The 14,483-nt window shown below is 37.9% G+C and overlaps 1 protein-coding gene across 2 annotated transcripts in view; it reads right to left on the bottom strand.

The window, feature by feature from the left end:
• OXR1 (oxidation resistance 1) overlaps positions 1 to 14,483 on the bottom strand; it is a 420,839-nt gene that overhangs the window by 405,931 nt on the left and 425 nt on the right. The gene's annotated exons all lie outside the window — the stretch shown is intronic.

The raw sequence follows: 14,483 nt of genomic DNA, 5'->3' as shown, positions 1-14,483 counted from the left end.
TTAGTACCGCTAGGAGGGACCCTAGCACCTTTGTAAAAATTCTGGGAGCAGTGGCCAACCCGAAAGGAAGGGCCACGAACTGGTAATGCTTGTCCAGAAAAGCGAACCTTAGGAAATGATGGTGATCTTTGTGGATAGGAATATGTAGGTACGCATCCTTTAGATTCACGGTAGTCATATATTGACCATCCTGGATCATCGGCAAAATTGTCCGAATGGTTTCCATTTTGATAGATGGAACTCTGAGGAATTTGTTTAGAATTTTTAGATCCAGGATTAGCCTGAAAGTTCCTTCTTTTTTGGAACTACAAACAGGTTTGAGTAAAAACCCAGTCCTTGTTCTACAATTGGAACTGGATATATCACTCCCATCTTTAGTAGATCTTCTACACAGCTTAAGAACGCCTGTTTCTTTGTCTGGTCTGAAGACAAAAGAGAAATGTGGAACCTTCCCCTTGGAGGAGAGTCCTTGAATTCTAGAAGATATCCCTGAGCAACGATTTCTAATGCAAAGGGATCTGGGACATCTCTTGCCCAAGCCTGAGCAAAGAGAGAGAGCCTGCCCCCTACTAGATCCGGTCCCGGATCGGGGGCCACCCCTTCATGCTGTCTTAGTAGCAGCCGCAGGCTTCTTGGCCTGTTTACCTTTGTTCCAGCCCTGCAAGGGTTTCCAGGTTGCTTTGGGCTGTGAAGTGTTACCCTCTTGCTTTGCGTTTGTAGAGGTTGAAGCAGGGCCGCTCCTGAAGTTGCGAAAGGAGCGAAAATTAGCCTGGTTTTTGGCCTTAAACGGTCTATCTTGCGGGAGGGCATGGCCCTTTCCCCCCAGTAATATCTGAAATAATTTCTTTCAACTCGGGGCCGAAAAGGGTCTTTCCCTTGAAAGGAATATTTAGTAATTTTGTTTTGGACGACACGTCAGCCAACCATGATTTGAGCCAAAGCGCTCTTCGCGCCATAATGGCAAAACCAGAATTTTTTGCAGCTAACTTGGCTAATTGTAAAGCGGCATCTGTGATAAAAGAATTAGTCAGCTTTAGAGCATGAATTCTATCCAGGACTTCGTTATATTAAGTCTCCCTCTGGAGCAACTCCTCCAGCGCCTCAAACCAAAAAGCCGCTGCAGTAGTCACAGGAATAATGCAGGCAATTGGTTGAAGAAGGAAATCTTGTTGAACAACTATTTTCTTTAGTAAACCTTCTAATTTTTTATCCATAGGATCTTTGAAAGCACAACTGTCTTCTATTGGTATAGTTGTGCGCTTGGCTAGTGTTGAAACTGCTCCCTCTACCTTAGGGACCGTCTGCCACACGTCCCGCCTGGGGTCAGTTATGGGGAACATTTTCTTAAAGATAGGGGGGGAACAAAAAGGTACACCTGGTCTCTCCCACTTCCTAGTTACAATATCCGCCACCCTCTTCGGGATCGGAAACGCATCAGTGTATACAGGGACTTCTAGAAACTTGTCCATTTTACACAATTTTTCTGGGACCACCATGGGGTCGCAATCATCCAGCGTAGCCAAAACCTCCTTAAGCAGTACGCGGAGGTGTTCCAGCTTAAATTTAAACGCTAAGGAATCTGATTCTGCCCGCTGAGAAACCTTTCCTGTGTCAGAAATTTCTCCCTCGGACAGCACATCCCTCACTGCCACTTCAGAGTGTTGTGAGGGTACAACGGATAAATCATCCAAAGCTTCCGATTGCTCATCCTCTGTTCTTAAAACTGAGCTATCACGCTTTTTAGGAAAAACTGGCAGTTTGGATAGAAAGGCCGCAAGGGAATTATCCATGACTGCTGCTAATTGTTGTAATGTAATAGGGGCCAATTCGCTAGAGGTACTAGGCATCGCTTGCGCGGGCGTAACTGGTGTCGACACATGGGGAGAGGAAGGTGGACTATCCTCATTACCTTCCGTTAAAGAATCATCTTGTGCAACGTTTTTAAGTGTAACTGCATGGTCTTTAAAATGCTTAGATACCTTAGCACACTTTAAACACAAATGTAAAGGGGGTTCCGCCATGGCTATTAAACACATAGAACAACGTCTATCTGTAGGCTCTAACATGTTAAACAGACTTAGACAGCACTCAAATACAGAAAAATACAATTTTAGAAAAAACGGTACTGTGCCTTTAAATAATAAAAAGCGCACACTTTTTTTTACTAAATCTCAAAAAATAACCCAATCTTTATGAAATTGTCACCATATGATCCTAATGCTTTGAAATTATTGCACAGTGAATTTCAAGTCAATTAACCCCTTAATGGCCAAACCGGAGCAAAGTAAAGCTGGCAACCGGTTAGCAAACTACAGCACCATGCCACAGCAATCTGCTGTGGCCCTACCTTCCTTGGGGATTAGTTTTGAACAAAAATAAGCCTCTCTGAAGTCCTCAAGTAATCTTTGGACCCTCCACGTGAAGCCGTCTGCAATATCAACTGCGCAACTGAGGCGCGAAATTTAGGCCCCCTCCCTCTCCACTCTGGAGTTGTGGGGCCTTCACAAGCCTAAATAGGTGTCTAAATATATGCCATGTGGAATAAACCCCATAAAAACGTTCCAAATGTAATAAAAACTTGTAAAAAGATCAGATTTCTCTCATAAAACAATTGATTGCCCCTTAACAGTGTTTTGAGCCCTTTGAATTAAGCCTTCCTTCTATACCAAGTCTCAGAATATGGCTTACCTTCCCCACATGGGGATTCTTGTCAGTCTTCTAGCATTACTAAGTCTTGACTAGAAAAAAAATGACTGAACATACCTTATAGCAGTTAAGCCTACAAACTGTTCCCCCCAACTGAGGTTTTCTGGTACTCAACAGTCCTGTGTGGGAACAGCAATGGATTTTAGTTACAACATGCTAAAATCGTTTTCCTCTCAGCAGAAATCTTCATCACTTTCTGCCACAGAGTAAATAGTACAAACCGGCCCTATTTTAAAATAACAAACTTTTGATTGAAGAAATAAAAACTACAAATCTAACACCACATTCACTTTACCCTCCCGTGGAGATGCTACTTGTTAGAGCGGCACAGAGAATGACTGGGGGGCGGAGCCTGAGGGGGAGCTATATGGACAGCTCTGCTGCGTGCTCTCTTTGCCACTTCCTGTAGGGAATGAGAATATCCCACAAGTAAGGATGAATCAGTGGACTGGATACACCTTGTAAGAGAAAGTGTGTTTTTTTCCATTTTTTACTCAGATTTTATATATTTTTTTATAGTAAATTATATGATATGATAAAAATAATGTACTCTTTAGTAAGTCCATTTAATGGCGAGAGAAACGGTATATAAATAATATGTGTGGGTACAGTAAATGAGTAAAAGGAAAATTACAGCTAAACACAAACACCACAAAAACGTAAAAACAGCCTTGGTCCCAAATGGACAGAAAATGGAAAAGTGCTGTGGTCATTAAGGGGTTAAAATTGTATGCTCTGTCTAAATCATGACTTCGGACATAAAAAGGCAAAAAGAAATTTCTCTAATGTGTGAAACAACTGTGTGTTTAACCGCTGCAAATGCAGAGCAACAGTGCATTACTGGGGCATAGCTGAACATCTGATGAGCCAGATGCAGTGCTGCTTCTGACCATAGTTAGATGTACTTTTTAACAAAGGATACCAGCAGAACAAAATCAATTTAATAAAAGAAGCAAATTGAAAAGTATCTAAATCAATAACGTTTAAGGGTTAAAATCTTCACTCACAACAGTTATAAGATTTTTATCTTTTGAATTTATGTTTCATTGATAGGTATTGCTTTAAACCATCTTTCATAAAATGTTGTACTAGTAATTGTTTGTGTTTTATTGGCAATTAATTTTTCTTAAAATAGCTGCCAAATCTGTAGCTAGGCAATAACATGCACACTCTTCTTCTGTGCACCAGCATGTTATCAAAGTTTTTACTCATGCTCAGTAGAGGGAGTATCTAAAAATGTAATTTTGCAGGGTGCACAGAGAAAACCCAGGTATTTAACATAGCAGCTCCCTTTGCATTCTGCAGGCAGTGGCTTAGCAGGAAAGTGTTTGTTTCGAGTAAAAATAGGCAAGTTATTTTATTTTTTATATACATATTCTTTATTTTAGGTATTCTTTGCTCTCATGTAAGTTTTAGGTTACTTCAAGCCTTGATTTATCCCTTTAAGAAGATTACACATAAAAATATCCTTAAAGGGCCATAACGGTTAAAAAAAATTATACTAAGAGGATGTCATTTTAAGACTATCGACCCTACACTATTGTATGTTTATTTAAACACTAGGGATGTGCACAGATCTTAGCGCGTTGGACTTTCACAAGAAGAATAGTTCCAAAAAGACCCGAACGCCACAAGCAGCCACCTTCTTCTGCAGGAAATAGTGAAGCACATTCCTAAACAATTCTTTTTATATACATGTATCAGATATGAATCACTGCATTGTAGATCTCATTCCAAAGGAAGTCTTAAAATACTTAATGTTAACATTTTTCCACACACACACCAAAAAAAAAAATTGTATTAGCTATAACCTATAGAAATGTACTGTAAATAGTATTCCTAGCTGCTTTAATATAACATTTACCTTTTGTTTTGCCACCTGTCAGTGTTCCCTTGACCATCCCTATGGCTGCAGCTTTTTTTATTCCAGCCTGTTGCAGGAGGTTTAGCCAACAGCAAAGAAAACGATGAGTAGTATACACGTTTACATTGCTGTAAGCTTCAGGAGGATTACCCACACATGTAAAACTCGTCTTTACATTGACAATATTTCTTTAGCTAAGGCCTACGAGCATATACTGGTCTTTTCTGGATAATACTATTCTTAAACAAAAAAAAGGAGGTATGTGGGCAAGCTTGACTGCACACAAGCAAATAGCTGAAAAATAAAAACAAAACACCATGAAGACAAGCTCTTTAACCCCTTTATGCCTGGAGTGGCAAGGGCTTAGATCAGAATGAAGTTCCGATGTAAAAACTTGCTGGAAAAATTAAATCCCGCGATCCTCAACGAGATTGCATGATTTCAAGGCCGGGATCAGATCATGGGGGACTGCTACACTGTTAGGCACACCCCCCAGTCTTATTTTTCATTTGCAAAAAGATGAAGGCTGCAGTACACCATCTAAGGTAGGACGTTCTATACTGTCCATAACAGTGTTAAAGACCAGCGCTGTTAAGACGGCATGTTACTTAAAGGGGCATGAAACCCAATTTTTTTATTTCATGATTTAGAAAGAGCATGCAATTTTAAACAACTTTCTAATTTACTTCTATTATCTAATTTGCTTCATTATCTTGATATCCTTTCCTGAAAAGCATATCTAGATAGGCTCAGTAGTTGCACAAAGATGCCTTGTGCGATTGGCTCACCAGTGTGCATTGCTATTTCTTCAACAAAGGATATCTAAAGAATTAAGCAAATTAGATAATAGAAGTAAATTGGAATGTTGTTTAAAATTGCATGCACTTTTTAAATCATAAAAGAAAAATGTGGGTTTAGTGTCCCTTTAAGACCTGAGCATGCCTCCCAGCATCGGTTTGATGGTTTCCAAAATGTGAGAGGTTAAAAGCTTGTGGTTAGTGGCACGCACAGGAGAAGCAGAGATAAGTGCTGATAGGTGGTCTGGGTGGGCTTGGTCGGGCCCTACCCACAAGATGCAGGGAAGGTTGGGAGTATGCCCAAGGGATAGTTCTAACAACACATCCAGGCATAGTGAACAAATTTATTGTGTGTGGTGTACCTTTAATAACTGGGAAAAATACTGAACTAATTTATTTTATATTGTAAAAACTATGAATCTAAAATAATGAATCTCAATGGCATATAGCAATTCAAAAAAGTTATAAAAGTACTGTATACAGTTGTACAGCCCTAGCAAACAACTGTAACAGCCCTTACAATGATGCATGGAAATACAGTAGATACCTTTTGCACACACTCAGATGCTGATATGCAACTTATACAGATGTTCCCACACACAGTTTGACTGAAAGACTAGCTAAAAAAACCTAATATATATATATATATATATATATATATATATATATATATATAAATAAATGTAATTTATTTTTTTAAACTTAATATTTCATCACAAATCCAGTATAATGTTGGGATGTACAACACTTGCATACTATTGGCTATCATGTTATTTTAGAATGGGCATTTACTGTATATACAATCCCAGAGGCAGAACTTTTTTCACTTCCTACAATGAGTTTTTTTTTTTTTTTTTAAATTTGTATGCAGGTCGTTGAAATTTAATTTAAATTTTAAAATTAAGCAGTTACACCAAAGCACCAGCTCATTTGCAATGTGTTGATTCACTAGAAAATAAATATATTTTTAAAGTTTTATAATATATTGCAACATTTGAAAATTGTGTTGCAAATTAGCTGCAATGGAAAGAAAAGAATTTCTCTTGAATAATTGTGTTTCCTTTGTTCTTGATTTAACATCATAATTATAAAGGTATTGTAGCAATATAAAATGTAGTCACAAAAAAAGGTGCATTGCTCACAAGAACGTTATATTCTAGAGTCGCAGCTTTGCAGACTGGGAAACGCTAGGGCCGGGGTTTAAAAAAATTCCTGAGATACAGTCATCATTGCACTGCCACTTTGTGTCGCTGCTCTGTATTTGACTATTCTCTTCAAACAGCGCTTCGCTCTGACTGCACTGTGTTAAAGGAACAGTCAAGTCAAAATTAAACTTTAATTATTCAGATAGGGCATGTAATTTTAAACAACTTTCCAATTTATTTTTTATCATCTAATTTGCTTTGCTCTCTTGGTATTCTTTGTTGAAGGCGAAATCAAGGTAGGCTTATATGCCAATATCAAAGCTCTTGAAGGCCGCCTATCATTGCATTTTACAAGAATTTTTTCAGCTAGACAGAGCTAGTTCATAGGTGCCTTATAGATAACATTGTGCTCACTGCTGTGGAGTCAGCACTGATTGGCTAAAATGCAAGTATGTCAAAAGAACTGAGATAAGGGGACAGTCTCCAGAGGCTTAGATACAAGTTAATCACAGAGGTGAAAAAAGGTATATTAATAAAACAGTGTTGGTAATCCAAAACTGGGGAATGGGTAATAAAAGGGACTATTTTTTTTTTAAAACAATAAACATGTTCAAGTAGACTGTACCTTAAAGAAAAACTTACAAAGTGCAGCCAGAGCACAGCACTGTTTGATGTGGAGCAGCGCTGTAGCACAAAAGCGCCCCTTCCTGGAATACCCATCATATAGCATTCATTCATGCTAACTGAACATACATGTGCGTGTGTGCTTTAATATCAACTGGCATTACAGACATACCATCTTTTTTCAGTGCTAAAGAGTCAAAGAAAAAAAAAATACACTAACATTTTACTTACTCTGTTGAGTAAATAATAGGCTGTGATAAAAACAGTAAAGCATAGAAACTACAATTTTCAGAAAATGAGTTTCTGTCAGCAGCCATTAAAACCATATAATCTGCTTACACAGACTAAAAGTCAGGGAGTATAACTCAAGACAGTGATCTTATGTTTTCCAAACTGCAATACTGGCAACTGCATTCAAGCATTTAAAATTGTATTTGTCATTGAATGGGAACATTATCTTTTAAACATGAAAAGGATGGTGCACTTTATTTTTATATTAAGATTTGTTCCTGCTTTACCAACCTTATATGTAAAGGGAAATGAAATCATGATTCCCCCACTAATGCAAAGTTGATTGATAGAACTAGATCTTTTAAAATTAGATTCCATTAGAGGTTCTGTATGCTGCAATCTCTGTTTGAAATTCCAGGTATATTTAAGCTTTCCGTCCAATAACAGAGGGGGCTACCTAGGTAGAAAATGTTTACGCTTGCACAGGACCTGCAAAACGCACAATTAGAATTTACCAGGTCCCACGCATACACATTGTGAAGCCACTGACGTATGCCTCAGTGTCAGAGAGCACACAACGTACACTGAGGCATACAGTGCTGGGAGAGTTCACAAACTGACCACAACCATCACTCCCCCAGCACCCGTTATTGAGCTTGCATTAGAAGCATTCAATAGCATGCACAGACCTAATAAGTATTCACAAAGAATGTATGCATAGAGCTTGCGATCAGAGGAATATCGCATACGTGGGCTAGTGTTGTTGAAGAGGTTGTCATTGCAGCTGTTGGCGACATGCAGAAAATAAAACTTTATGCTACCAAAAAAGGCTTTGTTTTAAAGGGACATAAAAAAATGGATTTTTTATTCGCTAATTTCAATTATCAAACTTGCTTTGTTCTCTTTGTGTTCTTTGTTTAAAAGCAGGTGCAAAAACTAAGGCGTGTCTGGAGCACTATAAAGGCAGCAGTTTTATAAAAATGCTTTAACCCCTTAATGACCACAATGTACCCTGTATGTCACTGGTCGTTAAGGGTTTTTTCAGGACATAATAGCACAAGTCTAGCAAGAAGACGCTATTAATACCCTCCCTCCAGAAGGCTTTGTGGAATAGAGCAGTCTCAACGCTGGTGGCAAGACCGCACTATAAAACAATCAAGTCCCAAAAAAAGGCCAGCGACATACAGGGTACGTCGCTGGTCCTTAAGGGGTTAAACAATGTTCTACATTTGCAAGAGCGCTAGATGGCAACAGTATTTTCAGACTGCTCCAGACTTGTGCACACTCCCTACCTAGGAATGCTCTTCAACAAGGAATACCATTAGAATGAAGCAAATTTGACAACCTTTTCTGCTGTTGCTGTGTCTAAAAAGCATCAGATTTTTTTCACATCTTAAAAGGGACAGTCCAGTCAAAATTAAACTTTCATAATTCAACTTTCCAATTTACTTTGAATCATCAAATTTGCTTTGTTCTCTTTGTATTCTTCATTAAAAGCTAAACCTAGGTAGGTTCATATGCCAATTTGTAGGTCCTTGAAGACCACCTATTATCCCAGTGCATTTTGACAGTTTTTCACAGCTAGACCGTGCTAGTTCATGTATGTCATAATGATAACATTGTGCTCATTCCAGTGGAGTTATTTAAGTCAGCACTGATTAGGGCAGTCTGCAGAGGCTTAGATACAAGGTAATCACAGAGGTAAAAAGTATATTAATATAACTGTGTTGGTTATGCAAAACTGGGGAATGGATAAAGGGATTCTGGAGTAGACTGTCCCTTTAATGCGACAGAACATGTAAATGATCAACAGGGACAAATAGATTGGGCTAGAGATACTGTTCTAGACACAGTCAGTTTGTTGTTTTTTTATATCAAATTATATGAACAAGCTACTTCTGAAAAAGTACAGCTAGGTCTTTTTTTTTCTACAAAACAATACAGACACAAAGCTGCAGTCACACAAATCACACAACCAATACAGAGTAGTCTCTTCTTTATAATCTAGAGCCATCTGGTCAACGTACATACCGAAGCATTGACACCTACTCAGTTTGTACAAACACAGGTGGCCATACTAGTGGTTTCTCACAGGAACCAGCAGATGAAACGAGAAGAAGAATAGGTTTATACAAAAGACACCATACATTAGTATATGTAACTTGTGCAAAACGTGCAGCTAAACTATATTAACAAAATCAATTGCAAAAGCTTGGTCATTGAGCTACAATGAATAAATGTAAACTGATGGTTCACCAATACATTGTTAAAGGGATATGAAACCCAAAATGTTCCTTTCATTATTCAGATAGAACATACAATTTTAAACAACTTTCTTACTTCTAGTATCAATTTTTCTTTGGTATCTTCTGTTGAAAAGCAAGGACCTTAGCAGCTGGCCCATTTCTGGAATGCTATATGGCAGCAGTTTTGCAAGAATGTTAAAGGGACATTATACACTAGATTTTTCTTTGCATACATGTTTTGAAGATGATCCATTTATATAGCCCATACAGGGTTTATTAAAAAAAATGTTTTTATAGTTTTGCTTATTTTTAAAAACCATTGCTCTGATTTTCAGACTCCTAACCAAGCCCCAAAGTTTTAGGAGAATACCGTCAGATACCTACTCCAGCTTGCTCCTGTTTGTGTAAAGGGTATTTTCATATGCAGAGGAAGGGGGGAGTGTCTGACATTTCCCACTTGCAGTGGGTGTTCCAGTTAACCTTTTAAACAGAGCTAAACTGGGAGCTTCTAACAAGGTGCATATTATTTTTTATAGTAGTGTCTATTACATGCAGTTATATGAAAATGTGCGTATACTGTCCCTTTAACCATTTGCAAGAGCACTAGATTGCAGCAATATTTCTTGCCATATAGTTCTCCAGATGCCCACTTAGGTTTTTCTTCAACACAGAATATCATGGGAACAAAGCAAATTTAATAGAAGTAAATTGGAAATATTTTTAAAATGTTATGCTCTGCCGGAATCACACAAGAAAATGTTTGGCTTCATATCCCTTGAACATATAAAAATGTTGAACTATAGTGACAAGTTAACCAATAAAAAAATATAGTACACAGGCACAATGAATAGATTCTGGCTTCATACATAAAACTACTTTGCCCGTTCCTAGCAATTTAAAAAAAAAGATAAGACAGTAAGGGTGGGAAATTAAAGTAAAGGTCAAGTAACAAGCACAGCCTCATTGCATAGACTTATCAAAACGAGCAGGAGTTTAAAGTGAATGGCAATTTTGATGCTAAAGTGTCCGGTTTTTAAAAATTTGATTAAAAACAGGGGCACTTTAATTCATCAAAATTTACATTTCACTCCTGTAGAGAGAAAAAAAAAACCCTTACCTTTTAATCTTCACAGCAGCTCCAGCTTCCTCCGCCTGTTGCAAAGCCTCTTCCTGGGTCTAAAATGAGGAATCCGGCTTCCTCCAATCACGGCGTTGAATCAGACACTGATTCCCCCGGGGGGGAAACCGTGATTGGAGGATGACCTATCCATCATTTCTGACGTCAGAAATGGCTTGCAACGACCGGAGGAAGTTGGAGCTGCTGTGAAGACTAAGAGGTAAGTTTTTTTCTCAACAGGAGTGAAATGTAAATTTTGATGAATTAAACTGCCCCTGTTTTTAATCGAATTTTTAAAAAAGCGAGCACTTTAGCATCAAAATTGACATTCACTTTAAAGTAATGATTTTTTTTTAAAATCTATTCATTTTCTTATATTTTTACCTTTAAACTGCTCCGCCGATAAGCGCAGCACTCCCTCCCGCCAACTTGTCTAATTGATTGACAGATGACGTATCCTAAACCAACTAATTCTTGTTTCCCCCCCCCCCGGGCGTTCAGCCCCTTTGCGTAAACATCACGGCCTGGGAGGAAACAAGGATTAGTTGGTTTAAGATAAGTCATCAGTCAATCAATTAGACAAGATGGCGGGACGGACGGCGGGAGTGCTGCACTTTAAAGATAAAAATAAAAGAAAGTAAATAGATTTAATAAAAATCATGACTTAAAGTCCTGCTCGTTTTGATAAGTCTATGCAATGCCGAGAGGCTGTGCTTCTAACTTGACCTTCACTTTAAGACTTACATAGAAACTTGTTGCCTGGAAAAGTAATGATAAAAGGGACAGTAAAGTCAAAATTAAATGTTCATGATTAAGATACAGCATGCAATTTTAAACAACTTTCCAATTCACCTATATTATCAAGTTTGCTTAATTCTTCTGATATCCTTTGTTGAAAACTAGGCTCAAAAACAAACAAAAAATCTATAAACTGGGTACTGGCAGATAGCTGCCAGTACCTAAGATGGCAAACACCATTGAGAGGGAGAGGGTTAGAAAGCTGTTTGGTAAGGATCAGGGAGGGTAAGGGGTATCCTACACTACAAAAAATACAAATTTATTAGAAAAAAAAAAAACACAATCCTAAAAAGTCTGCCAGTACTTAAGATTGTTGTCAGGAGTGTGAGTGGGGAGCTGTTTGGGAGGGATCAGAGAGGTAGGAAGAGTAAGGCGGGAGGGTAATCCCTGCACTAAAATACTATTTCCCTTACCAGCTATCTAATTAACCCTTTCACAGATGGGAATTTCAGAAGTGTGGTGTGCAGCTGCAATTGGTGGCCTTCTGATTGCCAAAAACTAATTGCTATGCCATGCAGGTCTGCTATTTCTGAACAAAGGGGATGCCAGAGAAGCTTTTACAAACATTTATGTTATAAATGCACATGTATGTAAATAATTTCAGTGAGAAACCCAAAGTTAACGATTGTTTTAATATGACTGCATTTGATGGTGAAATGGTGCCATTAAAGTGAATGTAAATTTTGATGAATCAGTGCCCGGTTTGTAATAATTCTATTAAAAACATGAGCACTTTCATTCATCAAAATTTAAATTTCACTGCTTTTTTTAAAATACTTACTTTTTCTTTCTGCAAGCCACTCCAGTGCTTTCTCCGCCCGTCGCAAGCCTCTGCCGACGTCAGAAATGACAATTCTGGCCTTCCACCAATCACAGCGTTGCTTGAGGCAACTATTCCACCAGGGGAGAAGCCGTGATTGGAGGGTTTCGCCGGATTCACCATTCCTGACGTAAGAAGAGGCTTGTGACGGGCTGGAGAAGTGCTTGGAGCGTCTTGCAGAAAGAAAAGGTAAGTATTTTAACAAAAGCAGTGTAATTTAAAGTTTGATGAATAGCGCTGCGGAATCTGTTGGCGCTCTACAAATAACCGATAATAATAATAATGAAAGTGCCCTTTTTTTTAATAGGATTATTAAAAACTGGGCACTTATTCCTCAAACTATACATTCACTTTCATACCAAAATGGACATAGATCAATACCCTGCGTTTATATATATATATATATATATATATATTTTTTTTTATTATTTATTTATTTATTTGTGACAGCAGTTACGCACCTGGGTCGTGCAACTGCTGAGGCTCACCAGTTGTGTCTGCTTGGGACCAGCAGCGCTCTGCAGCTCCTAAAATGTACTTTTAAACACATAATTAAACATTTGCAGTGAGCTAAACACACAGACTTGCAGTCAGTAGTGTTAAAACTATTATATTATTTTTTTTGTGTGTGGTATAATGGCATTTTAAATCATTTTAAATTGCAAAAAGCTTTAAAACTCTAGTGAGTACACGGCTAGCTGTAAATGTGTTCGCTTCTTTAAGCGATTTCTGTCTTGTATGTAGCTGGTTTAAGTTGTTTGCTGCTCTTTGAAGGATGTGAATGGCAAAAGTTTTTGTTTTTTCTGTGCATAATTAAACATTTTACTCTCAAAGTAATGAGATGTCCCTTTAACTTATTTGTTTGGGTTAAACACAGTACTCACAAACACTTGTGCTAAAATAAGATGCCATAATGCATTAGAACTTATTACTGCATAATTATAACCCTCTACATCAAAGTAGTAGCAAACCATATAGACAAAAAAGAGAGATCTTGCATTCTTTCATGCCTTTTACATAATAAACTGCTTGTAGAAACAAAATTGATGCAGTAATTATGTAACTTACTGCTTCTGAATAAATGGATTTCACACTAGTCTGCCACATGAACCAATGTGGATAGCATCTAATATATCCAGGAACCCATACAAAGGGTATCTTGTTGCAAAAAAATAATAATAATAATGCTTAACCACTTATTGGAATAAAATGCATGTTAGCTACAGGAGACAACTGCAATAATCTACAGCTGGTAATGACAAGTTAGTCCCCCCATCATTTACTCTTCCTCGTCCCTTATTTTACACAAATGTATCTAAAGACAAGGAGGGGAGGTTTGTCTCCAACCAGCTGTTGTGAAGCAACATCCTAAATTACACAGTATACTTCAAAGTACAGATATTCTACTAGTGCGCTGTGTGACTGTCACCATCATTACTGACAAATGTTAAACACGCTCATTATTCTTGCAAACTCTAATTACACATGCAAGAGGCAAACCCATTTAAAATATAAGCATGCAACAGGGCATAACCGTGAATGCTTTCAATGCTGTACTTTCATATGAGAGCAAATCAAGTACAAATATTGCCTACTACAAACCACAATAGTTATTTCCTGTTTTTTGCAATGCAACAGCATTTGGCTGCGTGTGTGGCTGTCACAGGAATCTGTTGGCTACAACACACAGTAAGTCTGCGTCACCTGGAAATATAGTAGTTTCTAGCAGTTTGACACTGAATTAGATTCACTAAGTTTACAAACAACTCTAAAGTGACCAATTGCCCTTAAATACCTATAGATAAATAAATGTATATCATGGGGTTATTTAAAGTCTGACTAGAACAGAGAACTTGCAGATGAGTCCCATCTATATCCTGAATCACTGTCCAGTGAAGCTTTTCACTACACCATAAGACAGCTCTCCAAATCTTAATGAATCAGCTCCTTAGAGCAACACACAATTCTTCATGAATTTAACCAAATGTCTGCCTCAAAAACACAACACCCACAAACCATCTGGGGCATTGGACTCTGGGATCTGCTGATTTAAAGGCTATAAACACTGCAGCATTGTGTGCTTTCTCGTTGACAGCAGTATTTAACTATTTCATCTGCAGGAATGAATATTATAC

Source organism: Bombina bombina, chromosome 5 (genome assembly GCF_027579735.1).
Source record: "Bombina bombina isolate aBomBom1 chromosome 5, aBomBom1.pri, whole genome shotgun sequence".
Taxonomy (NCBI): domain Eukaryota; kingdom Metazoa; phylum Chordata; class Amphibia; order Anura; family Bombinatoridae; genus Bombina; species Bombina bombina.
Note: the sequence above shows the minus strand (reverse complement) of the source record. Positions and strands in the feature narration are given on the sequence as shown.